This window comes from Ursus maritimus, unplaced genomic scaffold (assembly GCF_017311325.1).
Source record: "Ursus maritimus isolate PB19 unplaced genomic scaffold, ASM1731132v1 scaffold_21, whole genome shotgun sequence".
Lineage (NCBI taxonomy): Eukaryota > Metazoa > Chordata > Mammalia > Carnivora > Ursidae > Ursus > Ursus maritimus.
The window spans coordinates 30,747,698-30,764,357 of NW_024424564.1; the positions used below are offsets into that span (position 1 = coordinate 30,747,698).

Genomic DNA, 16,660 nt, shown 5'->3' on the forward strand with positions numbered 1-16,660 from the left:
GGGTAGATTAACTCATAGAATGAATAAAGCTAATTATTTTTCTCTGCAACCTTATTGATGGGTATGAATGTATAGATAATGCTAATATGGCAATTCCTTTAGTTTATGTGCTATTAGAATATGATAGTAATAGGAAGGAGGAATTCTTTTTTTCAGCTTCATTGCTGAAAAACATAACTAACATAATGATTGTGGTTTGAACTTCTGTGTAGGAATACAATTGGATATGTAGTGGCAGTGACAAGAAAACATTTTGGAGTAGTTACCGAAATTAAGGACCATGACCCAGAATGTAAGTCAACATACCACTTCTTTCTTTGAGAAAGTCTTGGTCAACTGAACTAAACAGTGTGCTTAGTGACTTGTTGAAGATTATAAATCATGTAAAGGCTAATGCAGTAAATTCAAGATTATTCTTTTTTTATATGATAATATGGAAGACAATCATAACTGTGATTGCGTGCTGAGACATGATGGTTATCCAGAGGGTGAGTTCTTTTGAGCATATTTGAACATCTAGTGCGACTGCAAGAAACCAGTTTGGTCTCAAAATATAAATTGGCCAACTAGAGTTATTAATTTTTTTGATCTCTTCAGAATTCTTCCTTGCAAGGCAGGAATGCAACATGTTTTTCAATGGCAGATCAAATTGAAGGGCACACCAAAAGGTAGCAGTTTGAAAGAATAGGGTTTCTATAGACTGTTATTACATGTTCCATAATTTACAACAATTCCCAGTGAAGGTGATTATCTTGATGTTGCACATCTGCAAAAAAGTTATCAAACTGTTAAGAATTTGATAGGATGCTTCGAATTTTATTTTCCACTAAAAGAATGTCCAGATACAGCCAATTCATGGATCTGGAATCCGTTTATTTCATCAAAAAATGATTTGAATTATAAACTGGTAACTAGTGAAGAATTGAACATGAATTTTGAAAATACAGCATCACTCACCTCATTTTGGACAAAGTTAAAAATGAATAGTCTGAGCATGTGGAAATTATTTTAAAACCCCTTTTTTCCATTTTCATCATCATCCCTTTGTAAATACCGTTTTTTCTTATGAATGATATTAAAGCAACACATAGAAGCAGTTTTGATATACATCATTCCCTGAAAGTAGTATTATCAGTCCTGGATTAGGTATTTTAATAAATTAGCTAATCTGTCACATTAAAACTTAAAAATATTAATATGCATAGTATTTATTCAAAGTATTACATAATGGTCTAATCTAGAGAATTAATAATTCACTCATAATTTTCTTCAGTTACACTTGAACAAAATGTTAAGAGTTCTAGAAATTCTCTAATCTTAAATGTGCGTTTTCAGTGAGCAAGTTTTTTTAAATCACTTTTTCCCTTTTATGTTTGTTCTAATTCTAGTTGCTGAAATTTAATGTTCATTGAATCAGATAGTAAAAAATTTAAGCCTGTACTTTCAATTTTTTCTTTTCATTTCTGCTAATTTAGGGTTTGTTTTTTTGTGTGTGTGGTAATTTATAAAAGTATCAGACCACAACAGAATTAAAGAACTGTCCCGTTTAACGAAAGATTTGGCAACTCCTGTTTTACAGTATACTTTCCAGACCACTATTCAGCTTTGGCTTGAACTCTTCTAGTAACTAGGAGTTCATTACCTTTCCAGGAAGCCAACTCATTATTAGACTGTTCTGATTATTAGAAAATGTTTTCTTCAATTGAATAGAAATCAATCTTCCTGTGATTTGTAGTCTTCAGACTTGATCCTACTCCTGGAACTGTACAAAATAAATTTACTCCCTTCTGTGTATGACAGCTCTTTGGATATTTGCAAACACTTGTCCTATCCCTCATTTTTCTGTAAGCCTCACTTGTTCTGATTATCCATATGACATGGTTTCCAGAACCTTCCTATCCTGGTTGCCCTCTTCTGGACATACTCTTCTAATAATGTCTTTCTTAAAATGGATTACCCAGAACTGAACTGCACATAAATTTCTTGTTCTGGACAATAAATACACTTCTGCTAATGGTGCCAATAATGCAGTAAGTTTTTTAGGAGTCCTGTCACTCTGTTGATTCACACTGAGTCATAATTTCTTAAGAGGGAATCAGAATATCAAAACAGTCTCCATATTCAGTTGATTCCTTATGTAAATACACTCATCCGCCTTTTTTGATTCCTTTTAGGGAGAAAAGAAAAAAGTCAATTTTCTTTGCTAAACTTACTGATTTTTAATTTTACCGTTTAAATATTAGCAATTTGGTAATGTAACCAAAGGAGATTTTAAGCAGAGGTGCTCTATTTACCCACATCATTGTGGGTAAAGAGTGGAGGGGAGCTGATGGACTAGAACAGGAGGGAGATGAAATATTGGGTGAACTGTTCAGCAACTGATGTAGTCATTCAGAAGACAAAGGACAACGGCCTGGGTTACAGAGGAAGCAAAGAAGATGGAGGGAACAGAACAGAGCCCAGAGATACGTGAGAAAATTAATAGGACTTGGTAACTAATTTATATGGGAATAAAACTAATAAATGTAATGAATGAGGAAGGGGGTAATAGCAACTCCTGACATTCAGAAGCTGGCCTAGCGTTTACAGGTAGGCCATGTTATTTCCTGTTGGGCATAAGAACCTTGCAGAATACCATGAGACGAGATTATTCTGAGGCCATAATGACATGAGACAAAACAGGTTCATTCCATAATTTTGTCTAAGCACAGACAAAAGCGGTCATTGTGCCATCCACAAAATTCCAAACACCCCCTTCTTTTGGCTGAAATGAGTGACAGCTACTTCTTACCAATTATAACATTATCCTTGCTCTGGGTGGTCCATCCTGTACGTAAGATGTGTTAAGATCTCAATCATAAAAATTCCCCTCTTTCTGACCACATCCAATCTAGAATAGGCCTCTGCTTCCTTAGACCCTCTCTCAAATCACTCACGCAATTAGCAAATCCTATAATGGGTTCTTTATAATGCTCTCGTACTGAGGTCCATAGTTCCCTATGCTGTGCATTCTTCCTGAAGTGAGTCATAAACTCACCTCCTTCAACTAGAGACGTGGTCCTAGTCTGTGGCTGGAAGACATTAAGAATAATCCCAGAGTTTCTTGCTTGGATAATCAGGTGTTGGTAGTACTAGTAATAGACATAAAGAATACTAGATGAGAGGAAGGTAATGTCTTCAATTTTTAACAGGTTATCTTTTTTTTTTTTTAACAGGTTATCTTTGAGATACTAGTAGTTTAAATTCCATGGAGATATCCAGGAGGCCTTTTGGTTGGCTATATGTCTCTGAGGCTTAAGAGAGATGTCTGTGCTGAATGTATCTGTCTCTCATCTCTACCTATACATAAGTATACTCAGAAATGTATATATTTGAGAGCCATTATTTATATAGTAATTGAAGCTGTGAGGTTAGCTAAGATCACCAGGGAGGGAATAGAATGAAAAGAGAAAATGCTGAGGACAAGACCCCAAGGAACACCTGTATTTATGAGGTGAGCGGAAAGTGAGATATCCAGAAAAGACTCTTCGAAGAAGCTGCCATTGAGAAAAGAAGAAAGAGAATCAGAAGTAGAAAGAGGCCAGAAGTTAGAGAAGGAAAAAGTTTCAAGAAGGAGAACGAGATTAGTAGTTTTACATGCCCCTAAGAAGTCAAGTGACATAAGGAGCCCTTTAAGCCATTTGACGTGTCCCACCATTTTTTGAGTACCTCTTTACTTTCTCACACAATAAGAGGTTTTAGGCTCCTCTTATCTTCCCTGCCCTAGCCCTAGCATCAGCCATTTGTCTAAGGACTCCTGTTTCCTTTGAATGGAAAATGGTATTTAGAAACCATGATCTGGGGTACTATTCCTTTTAAGAAGCTTGTCTCTGAAGGTCTATAGCTATATGGTGATCACATGAGGGAATGGAAGGTCAGAGAGAAGGGGAAACTTGGCTTAAGTAAAAGATAAGCAAAGCAGAGGTCTGATTATCAGACCTGAAGCTTAAGGTCAGAAGCAAGATAAGGATGATTTGACCTTGAGTCCCAGAGTGGCACATAGAACTCCCAAAGGTTGGGATTCATTTTAGGAATCCGGGTGAAGCTCTGCCGTTCAATATGCATTAAGTGAGGCCATCTGCAAAGGCTGGACACCAAAGCAAAGACTGAAGCCACTGGTGAAGTATTTGGTTTATCTCCTGTCAAGCATTTTATCCAGGCATGTGGGCTTCGTGTTGCAATTGTTAAGTCCCTTCTTATTAGAGTGATAATTATGTTTATTGACTTTAATATTCTTTATCATTAAGAAAAGAATTGAGTGTCTGGTGTAAGCATTTCTGATTTTGTTGACCAAGTATTCCAACCCTCTTTCTTCTAGAAAATGTCCATTTTCCTCCCACAAACATCTGTAGGGAGTCCCAACTCCTGGCTAAAGTTTATTGGACTAAAGATGAGTGACCACATCAAGTAGGGCTGATCAAAATACTGTGTTTTGGTCTTCAGTGAGCAGATGACCTAAACCAGGGTAATCAGAGTCCTTCCTTGGGATTTGAAACACTGGTGCTGGGGAAGAGGCTTACTCCCTCTCTAAGACAGAGAGGTGGAGCATCACTATGTTTGTGGCATAATTCCCAGGAAGAAGCCAGTACAAGAGAAACAGAGATGAGAGATGAAAGAAGACTCCAGGTGGCATTTGAATCTCTGATCCCTTGTCTATGAGGCCCAGGTATGCTCTTGCCATCTCAGAACTGATGAGCCTTCCAGCAGTTTCCTTTTTGCCCAAGCTAGTTTTGACTTGGGTTTCAGTCACTTTTCACTAAAGGAGGGAGACCTCATTCACAATGACTTCAAATAAGTGTCGTTTGAATTTATATTGTCAAAGCTTATTACTTCATTTATATTGTCAAAGGTCAACTCCATTTCCCCCTTTTTAAAATTGAGGTATATTAACATGCAGTGTTATATTAGGTTCACGTGTTCAATATAGGGATTCAACAATTCTATGCATTTCTTGGTGCTCATCAAAGTAAGTGTACTTTTGATCTCCTTTATCTATTTCACTCCTCTCCCCACTCACCTCCCCTCTGGCATCCACCAGTTTGTGCTTTTATTTAAGAGTCTGTTTTTTGGTTTATCTCTTTCTTAATTTGTTTTGTTCCTTAAATTCCACATATGAGTGAAATTATATTTGGTATTTGACTTTCTCTGTCTAATTTCACTTAGTAGTATACCCTCTACGTCTATCCATGTTGTTATGAATGGTAAGAGCTCATTCTTTTTTATGGCTTTTTTATTTTTATGGGTGATATTATATATGTATATATATATATATATCTTACAGGTTTATCCTTTCATCTGTCAATGGATACTTGGGCTGTTTCCATATCTTGGCTATTATAAATAATGCTGCAATAAACATAGGGGTGCATGTATCTTTTCAAATTAGCGTTTTTGTTTTCTTCAAGTGAATACCCAGTAGTAGAATTACTGGATCATAGGGTAGTTCTATTTTTAACTTTTTGAGGAAACTCCATATTGTTTTCTACAGGGGCTGCTCCAGTTTGCATTCCCATCAAAGTGCATGAGGGTTCCTTTTTCGCCATATTGTTGTCAACATTTTTATTTCTTGTGTTTTTGATTTTAGTCATTCTGACAGGTATGAAGTGATATCTCATTGTGGTTTTGATTTGCATTTCCCTGGTGATGAGTGATGTTAAGTATCTTTTCATGCATCTGTTGGCCTCTGTATGTCTTTGGGAAAATGTCTGTTCAGGTCCTCTGCCCATTTTTTAATTGGATCATTTGTTTTTTTGGTGTTGAGTTGTGTAAGTTCTTTATATATTTTCAATATTAACCCGTTATTGGATATATCATTTGCAAATATCTTCTCTCATTCAGTGATTGCCTTTTTGTTTTGTTGATGGTTTCCTTTGCTGTGCAAAAAGCCTTTTGTTCTGAGGTATAGTCCCAATGATTTATTTTTGCCTTTGTTTCCCTTGTCTGAGGAGACAAATCTAGAAAAATGTTTCTATGGCTGATGTCAAAGAAATTATTGCCTATGTTTTCTTCTGGGAGTTTTATGGTTTCAGGTCTCACATCTAGGTCTTTAATCCTTTATCCTTTAAGTCTTTTAAGATGAAGTTAACTTCATTTTGATAAGCATCTCAAACATCGAACCCAAATGGTAGGAAATAAAGTGACCACAAACGGCTATTGTGTTTTTCCTAATAGAAACAGAAGTTGTTCAAAATGATTTTTTTCCTACTTATGCCTAATATTAGAACAACTATCCCAGGTAGTCTCCCAAAGATCTTTTTCTTATTAGCAACCTTAGTTTAAATTGTATTTCCCTTCCTTACTTTCCCCATCACATTATTGCGCTGAGTGTATATTATCTTGTTACTTTACTAAATCGTCCATTTTTAAAGGAACAAGAAATAAATGATTTGTAAGAGAAAGTATGTATACTTTCTTATCTTTCTCCCCTTTAGTTACAAATAACCTACCAAGTGCTTACTCAAGCTTACACTTTCTCTAACAAAGAGTTATTCTGACAGGTTCCACTGTCTACTCTTTCAGCTTTTCTAGTCCTTAAGGCTAAGTAGAACCCTTAATCCTTGTGTTACCCAGACATTTGCTGAGTTCAAGGACAGCTATCCAAGTTGGTTAATGGCTTTGTTCTTTGAAAAGAATCTAATTTTGGTTCTGTGCTTATAATCATTAATGTGTTCAATGCAGTGTTAAGTCATTGCATTCCGTAGTTTTTCTTTGCCTGCCTCAATGGAATTAGCCTCTAGTTTTCTTCTGGGGATTTACCTTTTCTCCACTCTGAGTCTGTGAGGTCTCAATGCATTCCCCATATCAAGAGTGGAGCCATGACCCAGGCCCAAGAGAACCTGCACATGTGCTCCTGAGGTAGTGCGTGACCTAAATCAGTGCAGTCTAAGGAACTTTCAAGATTTCTCTGAATGCCACCAGCAGATACATTTTCCTCCCTCCGGATACGAACTTACGGGTCTGTGAGGCTGGCATTTCTGCAGCCATCTCATGAACATGAAGGGATTGTCTGAGAATGGAGTCAACCTGAAGGACATGGAGCCAAAAGATGGAGAAAAAGAAACCCAGGCCTAATTACTTGAATCAAAAATTAACTTTTTGCTCAATCCCATTTGAATGAATCTTTCTGTTACTTATAAACAAAAGTATCTTAACTGATATAATAATGATCATGTAAAATTCACTTGAATAAGAGGAAAAATTAGATAAGTACATATATATCTGAATTTTTTTAGAGCAATATCCGAGAGACAAATGAAAACTCAGAGTCTATTGGCTATGTCAGCTTGTCCTACAAACTTGCCAAAATTAATTATATAGAAAAGAGAGTAAGGCATAAGAAACTAGCCTCTGAGTATTCTAAAAAAATCCAATCAATTGCTTGGGATATCCTGAGTCTGAGAGAGATAGCCCAGTCCTATAACAATGCATTATAATGAGAACAGTTCTGAGTAGTGAGCATGAGGTACCAGAAAGCCACAGTTATCAGAAAGAGTCATAGGCTCCGTGGATGGAACTAGAGGGTATTATCCTCAGCGAAATAAGTCAATTAGAGAAAAGACAAATACCATGTGATTTCACGCATAGGTGGAATTTAAGAAACAAAACATTAACATAGGGGAAGGGAAGAAAAAATGAAATAAGATGAAAACAGAGAGGGAGGCAACCCATAAGAGATGCTGAACTTTAGGAAACAAACTGAAGGTTACTGGAAGGGAGGTGTGTGGGGGATGGGATAATTGGATGATGGACATTAAGGAGGGCACTTGAAGGAATAAGCACTGGGTGTTGTATGCTACTCATGAATAATTAAATGCTACCTCTGAAACTAGTAACACACTGTATGTTAATTAATTGAATTTAAATAAAAAGTTGAAAAAATAGTCATAGGCTCATAGAATTTTAGATCCAGAGGAGTTAAAATCACCTACTACTTAGTAATACAGGGGAATGGACTCATGCCATTTTCAACAATGTAAGTTGAAATACATGGTTTAAGTTAATCCTTAAATAACTGAAAATTTAAATATATGAAAACAGTGGTTTTCCAGTCTCTCCTACTGACTAAAGCTCCACAGTACAGGAGAATTTTTTTTTTTTTAAGATTTTATTTATTTGAGAGAGAGAGCATGAGCAGGGGAGGGACAGACTCCATGCTGAGCACAGATCCCAACCATGATGATGACGATGACAATGGAGAGGGGCTCCATCCCAGGGTGTAGGACACCCAGGACACAGGAGCTGAGATCATGACTGAAGTCAGATGCTTAACTGACTGAACCATCCAGTACAGGGGAATTTTTTCATGGCTGAGCCTCCTCAGGTCTTGAAGGACAAAGAAGTTAACGAAGAATCTCTACCTCTTTTTCTCAATCCTATAATTCATATGGTGGGATGAGTCTTCTATCTTTCAAAGCAATCTTTGAGGAATGTCATACATTTTGATTCATATTATTTGGGAGGAAAGATGTGGTGTAGACAATAGAAGAAATTTAGAGTTAGCAGATTTTCATTGGCATCCTAGCCCTGTCCATAACTGTGTGAGCTGCTAGATTAAGCCCCATGAGGACATGGCCCAGATCTGCCTTAATTCATTGACGTACACCCAGTGCCATGCTGTGCCAATGTCTGGCACCTATAATAATTGCTCATCAAATTTTTGTTAAATTAATATCTAGATTTTGCACGAGTCCCTTAACCTTCCTCTGTTAGTTTAACCAGTACAACAACCACCCAGACTTCAGTGCCTGGACACAATAAAGGTTTATTTCTCACTCCTGTTACAGTCTAACTTGGGCCAGTGAATGGGAAAAAACATCTCTGCTCCACAGAGTCATTCAGGGAACTCAGGCTCCTGCCAAGTGGTGGCTTCATCAGCCCCTGGGGCCTTGAATCTTCTACTGGATCCCATGCATCTAACGGCAGGCAAAAGAAGAGAGTGAATGTGGGCAAGAGAGGACTGTATGCCAGGTTTTAGTCAGCCCAGAAAGGAGTGGGGAGGCTTTTGCCACATTCCATTGGCCAGAACTCAGTTTTCTGCCAGCCCACCCTACCGAGTGCCAGTGAGCTGAGAACTGTGACCTAGTGGCGTGTCTTGCAAGAGGAGAAACTTGAGCATTGATGAGAACTAGCTTTCTCTGCATCACACTCTAAGCCCCAACTTTTCTTCTGAAAAGAAAAATTAATAATTGCTATTTGCCAGCACTTTATGAGGATTTAATGAGGCAATAAATATTGAAATGCTTGGTGAACTGCTAATCAAATATTAGTTATGAATATTCCTGGTTAACTTTGTTCCCTTTACCTCTGCATTTCATCTGTGAAATGTGTAGGCTGATAGGCTTTCTGAGAATCCTTTCCAACTCTGAGATGATTAGATTCTGTGGTTCTTTTAAACCTTCATCAAGCAGGTGCCCCTCTGACTTTGCATTGGTGCCTTAGGATTCCACACATGATTCTACAACCCAGTCCTCCTCCCCAAACCTTCTTCCATTGCTTAATATTGCCTATGTTCTTTTGGAGACATAACCTGATTCTCATCTCATTTTAATTCTATTCATTCTAACTATGGATAAAAGATAATTTTTGCCTTCCTATTGCATCAACCAGTTCCAGCCTGCTAGATTTCTTAATCTGAGAAGAAAAATTATTGATGTGGGGAAGAGAACCTAAGAAGGCATTTGAGAGATTTGAAATATTTAAAACAATCATGACTACTTTAATTCTGCCTTAAAAGATCCTATGTAATAGAAATCTGATTCAACCTATTTCCTTTGTCTGTGGTTTCCTTAGTTCTCTTAGCCCAGTTTCCCAGCTATTTTTCTCCAGCTGAATTCCCTTTACAGTCCATTGACAACTGCTTTGCACAATTCCTAGGGGATGTCAGCAAGGGGAGGTCTGAATTCTCCTATTTAAAGGCTGATAAGGCGCTGATATGCATTGATGTTCAGGAGTATTCTGGCCCCTTCTTATCCTTCTCCAGACCACAGCCAGGGGGCTCTCATCATATGACAAATCTCATGTCATTCCTGTGCTTAAAACACTTTATTGTATGTATTGTACTTTAAAAAAAACAAACAAACCCAACTTCGACTGCAGTTTTATATATATGGGCATGATCATTTGTTTAGTGTTGCTTCTCACTCAGGAGCAAGCTCCACGAGGGCAGGTTATCTGCCCATTTTACTTGCACAGTGCTCCCCAGCCTAGTTTCTAAACACTGAGTACCTTGTTGATGGGTGAACGAATGATGGTCATTCTTCACCCACCACAGATTCTGTTTTCCACTTTGGTAAAATGCCTCTTGGTCAGCCAGAGAGGAAAGTCTGCCCTGGTCAGGGGTTTTTCTACAGCCTGGACTCAGTCAGAGGGGGAGAAATCCAGGCAGTCAGTTACTTTTAGGCTGCCCAGCTTCCAGGAAAGAGAAAAGCTTGAATTTCAATCTTCATAGCTCTTGTCCTGAGCAGACCATCATAAAAACAAAATTCCGGCTCAAAGGGGCTTCTGATACAAATAAGACAATAAGGCAATGCAGTTAGCAAATATTCCACCTCGATCTAGACCAAAGGGGACTTGCTCCTGGTTCTGTTTATTTCCCCTAGTGTTTCTCTTTGAGCACCATGTACTGGGGGCACTGGTTTTCTTGGAAAGCAGCAATTTTTCTTGAGAGGGAATGAAGTTATTCCAGAAATATTAGAGGACAAAGTGCTATGCAATGAAATTTACTTCTACATTGAAAAACACCTCTGTGAAGTATTTTTACCATTTGACCTCCCAGAGCAGAGATGCTGATGAGCTGAGAAGGCTCATTTACCCACTGTGCTGTTATTGTGAACAAGGCTATTCAGAGATGTGTTTAGCTACCTATTGTCCCTCACCAAAAGCCCCAATATGAACAGTAATGAAGATGATTACTATAATCTTGCATACCTTTGCACGATTCTGTATTTCTCATGCATGATTTTCAGGTTGACCTCTTGTCTGTCTGGAGTGATAATAATGAACAGATGAGTATATGGATACTCTCTCTTCTTTAAGTGTTTTTCCTTTGCAAAAAGGAGTGTGGTACAGAAAGGACTAGAGGTGTTCAAGAAAACAACCTGATTACTTTTATTGCCATCTGGAAATAAGATTATTTTAGGAATCAGCAAGCCTCAATAGAAGGAATGGAATATGCTCTTCTGTCTTTAAATAGCGGTGGGTGATTCTTCAGTTGAAGAGGATTTGGGGAACTCAAAGGTGATAATATGCTTTGGAAAGTCTGCTAGAAGTATTTAACAAGAAACTTAAGTGTTCCTACCCTTTGATCTAGTAATTCCTCTTGTAGGCATCTGTCCTGTAGAATTAATCACAGATACGGACAAGCATCTATTACAAGGAAGATCACTGCTGCATTGCTTATAATAGGGAGAAATTAGAGATGATCTAAATGTTTAACAGAAAGAGAATGGCTAACTAAACTCTGGGCTCTGCTTATTATAAAATGTTATGATATTAAATCATGTTTGCAAAGGGATTTAATAACATAGGAAAATTCTCCTAGTGAAAGAAGTACCTAGAATAGGGCCTAAAATGTTGTAGGCACTCAATAAATATTTGTTCAATCAATACATGAATGGATTACTGCCAGAGAAATGAAGGTTAACATATTTTAAAACTATAGGTAGGTTTAACACTTCTGGAAAGGAATTTTAGAGGGATAAAAGAAGATAAAAACAGTTCTCTCCCCTAAAAAAAAAAAAAAAGAAGGAGAAAAGAAAAGAAAAAAGAAAACACTAACAAAAAACTTGATCTTGAATATAGGCCAATGGAAAAGCCTTTCTTCCAAGACATTTTAGGTGGAAATGGAATCCATTTGCAATACCGGAGGTGCTTTCCTCTAAAATGAGACTCTGTTAACTTAATAGTTCTTAAGCACTTTTTCTATGTGTTAAAAATTTTGCTGAGATGTTAGTTTGAGGAACTTTTCTAATTTAAAAGTGTTTCATCCTTTTACCGTTTTGGTAGGTGAAGAGGTGGAAATATTTTTATCTCTTTAAACAGCCTCGATTCCAAAGACCCAGACAGAGCACCTGCCTCGTAAGCCTGTTTCGTACGCTTGCCCTCTAAGGTTAAGACTGGCAGCTGTGGGCATTCTTGAAAGTGTTTGCCTTGTACATTTTAGCTCATTTTTAAAAACTGGCTCATTGCCATTCTGCACTCCAGCTTGTGATACTTAAATAGATTCAAATGAAGCAGATATAAAAGTGTGTGTGTGTGTGTGTATGTATGTGTGTGTATGTGTGTGTGTAGGGCGATGGTGGGGAGAGGCCCCAGAAAGAAAACCAACAAAGATATGTGAGTTAGAAGCCATACTCTGAGCCAAGGGCTGCACTTGCTAAGTGGAAATTAGGGGACCACCTACAACAGGAATGTTTCAAAACTAAGATCAGGCAAAACCATCATTAACATCCAAGGTCATCTAGGGGTATATGAGCTCTGAAGCGAATTACACTGTGCTTCACTGTGTGGGAAGCCTCAGCTCTGGGAAGTGGAAGAAAGCATTATAATTTTAGAAACCTTTAAGAAAAGAATACAATTTTGGGGCGCCTGGGTGGCTCAGTTGAGTGTCTGCCTTTGGCTCAGGTCATGATCCCAGGGTCCTGGGATCGAGCCCCACATCTCCCCCTGCTTCCCCCTCCCCTGGCTAATGCTTGCACTCGCTCTCTGTCTCTGAAATAAATAAATAAAATCTTTAAAGAAAAAGAGAAAAGAATACAATTTTAGGATACAAATACTATAACAAGGAGACACAACAGTGCTTAAGAAACATTTAAATACATCCACCAAACCCTACTATGTGTATCTCCAAGCCAACTTTTCCTTTAGCTAGATTCCATAATGTCCAAGGCCCCTCTATGAAGCTCTCTGACAGGAGGGAGATTGTGAAGAAAGGAAAATCAGAGAGCAAAGACAGAGGTCTTAACTGGTTGTGGTTAAAATACCTTAATGCTGCAAATTTAACAAAAACATGTGCCCCTTGTGAACACATTAATAGGACTCCTTCCAGGGCCTTTACAAGTTAGGGGCCTTGAAACTCAAGCTTCATTAACTTTGAGATAAATCCTCTTCTGACTGTGCCCCACCCCTAGCATTTTTCTGCAGATTAAATCAAACTAAAGTTAAAGGCAGCCAAAGGGATGAGTAGAAGGCAGAAATTATAGAAAGATCACAGTGGGGACTCATCACATACATTTTTTTTTTAAGATTTTATTTATTTATTTGACACACAGAGAGAGAGAGCACAAGCTGGAGGAATCAGGAGAGGGAGAAGCAGACTCCCCTCTGAGCAGGAAATTCGATGTGGGACTCGATCCCAGGACCCTGAGATCATGACCTGAGCCAAAGGCAGATGCTTAACTGACTGAGCCACCCAGGCACCCCATCACATACATTCTTATTCCTCTTGCAAATATCAAGCTCTCAGGCTGGGAGATGACGCAGGACATGTTAGATCTTCTGGAAGACACATAATGGAGTCTTGGGGCTGACATCAGGCCTCCAGATGTAAGCATAAGCACAAATTGGAAAGCAAGGCTGTTTCACCCCTGTGGAGAAGAGAAAGTGACTTAGGAAGGCAGGGGGGGTAACTTGGAGGTAAGAGAGCTGGGAGATAGTGCCTCGTCCAGAGCCTTGAATGCTCTGGACTGGACACTCATTTCGAGCTTTGCAATTCCCTCCAGGTGGGAAAATGGGGGAACTTGTACCAAGTTTCTCAGTAGAGAGGACCGCGCATATGAAAAGACAAAACTAAACAAACCAAGGTTGACTTTTGGGTGAACCGTAAGGGCCAGCCGTGGGGTTGGGGGTAAGTGGTTGATGGAGGGTTGATGAAGGATACTTTCGCAGCTCTAGGAACCCCTGAGGCAGCAACAGCAGAAACAGTGAGGACAGGGTATTGGTGCTGGATGGGAGGAAGTATATGGGGGATGGGGGCAGGGAGGACCCATGAATGAGAAATAAAATCAGACCATTAGGCATTTGGATAAATTAAAAATACAAGCTTATTAAACAGTGCATATTTTAGAAGCACATGCAGAAACAAAAGGATGAAAATTAAGTACATCAGAAGGGCTGCCTATGGGAGAGGGTTAGAAGTAAGAAGGAGGGTTAAAGGGAACATAGTACTCACTCAATCCGTAATAAACAACAGAGGGACCATGAAAACAAACCAACAAAACACTCCAACAGCAATGAGAGAAAGTCAGTTTTTTGCAAAATGGGGAGATTCCCAATAATAACGCTTGATGGGATCTGCATAGAGCAGTTTCAGACTCTCAATGGCTCCAAGATTGTGGGGCTCTAGGAAACAAGGGCTTCCTCTCATGTAGGAGAACAGAAGGGACATTTTTAAAAACTGCTTTGTAGGTTTTGGGGGGGAAATGATACATGCTTTTGCTTTTTAAAAAAAAATGCAAATAATACAGATTATTAAATGAATTGAATCCATGTAAAGTACTTAAAAAGAATGCCTGACACATAATAAGCCCTCAATAAATGTTACCAAAATAACCTGAAATTCCACCACCCAGAGATAAGCACAGTTAAGATTTTGGTAAATGTCTTTTCTAGGAAATATATCAATGTACTTACTCGATTGCATATAAATGAGATTAAACTCTATGTGATGTTCTGAAACCCGGTTTTTTACACAACATCATCCCATAAAGATCATTTCATGTCAGGAATATAGACTCTCCTCACTCTTTCTAAAGTCTAGGGTGTCCATCGTACAGGTGTTCTATAATTTACTTAACCTGCTCACAATGGGTGGACATTGAAGCCGCATCCAGTTTTTTTTTTTATCATTGTATGTAACATTGCTGGCCCATCTACATATACCCACCACTTTGCACTTGCTTGAATATTCTCTCAGAGTAAGCTCCTAGAAGTAGAATTGTGGGGTCAAATGCCAAACTGCCCTACGGAAAGCTTTTGGTGTCTGTGCCTCCAACAGTGGTGTACGTGGTAACAGTGGTGTTATCTCTCAACAAAGAGGTGCAGTTCTTTTCAATCTCTGGATACCCGCTGGGTGAAAAATTGCTTATTGTCAATTATATTTGCTTTTTTTGTTATTAATGTAATGGTTAATTTTATGTGTTAGCTTGGCTAGGCTATGGTGCCCAGTTTTTTTGTCAAACACCAGTCGAGATGCTGCTGTGAACTCATATTTTAGAGGAGATCAACATTTAAATCAGTAGATTTTGAGTAAAGCGGACTACCCTTCATGATATGGGTGGGCCTCATTCAATCAGCTGATGACATTCAGAGAAAAGACTGGAGTCAACTTTTCGCTGGGTCTCCAGCCTGCTGTCCTGCCCTATGTGTTTTGGACTTGCCTGTCCCCACATGAGCCAGTTCCTTAAAATAAAGTTGAATTTCTAAATATACATATCCTATTAGTTTTGTTTTTCTGGAGAACCCTGACTGATATAACTAATGAAGTTGCCCTGTTTAACTGTTCATTAGCTGCCTGTATTTCTTTTCTCTTTTCTTCCTTCTTTCCTTCTTTTCATTCTCTCACCCTCTCTCTTTTCTTTCTTCCTTTCTTTCTTTTCATTCTCTCACCCTCTCTTTTCTTTTCTTTCTTTCTTTCTTTCTTTCTTTCTTTCTTTCTTTCCTTTCCTTTCCTTTCCTTCCTTCCTTTCATTTTGTTTCCTTTTTCCTTCCTTCCTTCCTTCCTTCCTTCCTTCTTTCTTTCTTTCTTTCTCCCTCTCTCCCTCTCTCTTTCTGTCTTTCTAAGAATTATCTCCTTGACCTGTGCGTGGATCTTTCTTAGCCCCTCTGCTCATGCCTGACATGAGGTATGACCTAGGCCCCAAAATGATGGGTTCTGCAGTATACACCCTGATTTTCTGACTAAGGACCTATATTTCAAGTGATTTAATGTAAATAAATAGATTGGATAAATAAAGCCAAGTAATTGAGAATGCTGCTTAGTTAAGGGAACTTACTTAAAAACCAGTTCCTCCTTCATCTATCAGTTAACAGCTGAATTTCCTGTTGTTTCTCTTTTCTCCTTCATAGAGGCTGATGTCATCACAGCCACATAGCAGAACCATTTCCTACAGCAATGGAAGTTCTGTGACGGCACTGGGATTACAAAAGCTGGTAAAAAAAATTTGCTATCAGTAGTTACTATCAGAAATTACAAAGAAAATTAATTTTAAACTTTCTGGGAAAGGAGATGTTCAGTGAAACTAGAAATTTTTCTTAATTTATGATACAAAGAAAGTCTGTCTCCTATCTACCACAGAGAATGCCCTACAACTTCAAGCTACCGAATAAACAGGACTGGTGTAAGAGACAGATGGTCCTCCTGTAACGGGTTAAGTATCTGTGCCAAAATAACTATCTTCATATTGGATAGGCTGGTGCCTAGACTATTTTTCAAAACCAGACCTGCCCTGAGAAAGGTGTAAAATTTCCTACTTTCTATGTCTTAGGTCAAATCTCCTAAGCGGGGTTCCCCCCATGGCCCTGTTAGAATGGAAGCAGGATGTATGAGTCTCCTATGCCTGCTATAACAAACTGCCACAAGCTGTGGGGGGTGGGGCGCTTCAAACAACAGAAACGTATTGTCTCA

The 16,660-nt window shown here is 38.5% G+C and overlaps 1 protein-coding gene across 1 annotated transcript in view; it reads left to right on the forward strand.

Moving 5' to 3' along the window:
* MRPL42 (mitochondrial ribosomal protein L42) overlaps positions 1–16,660 on the forward strand; it is a 70,716-nt gene that overhangs the window by 50,409 nt on the left and 3,647 nt on the right. Inside the window, exon 6 of the transcript XR_005836712.1 lies at positions 16,102–16,185. The gene's annotated coding sequence lies outside the window, so the exon portion shown is untranslated. The remainder of the gene's footprint in view (positions 1–16,101; positions 16,186–16,660) is intronic.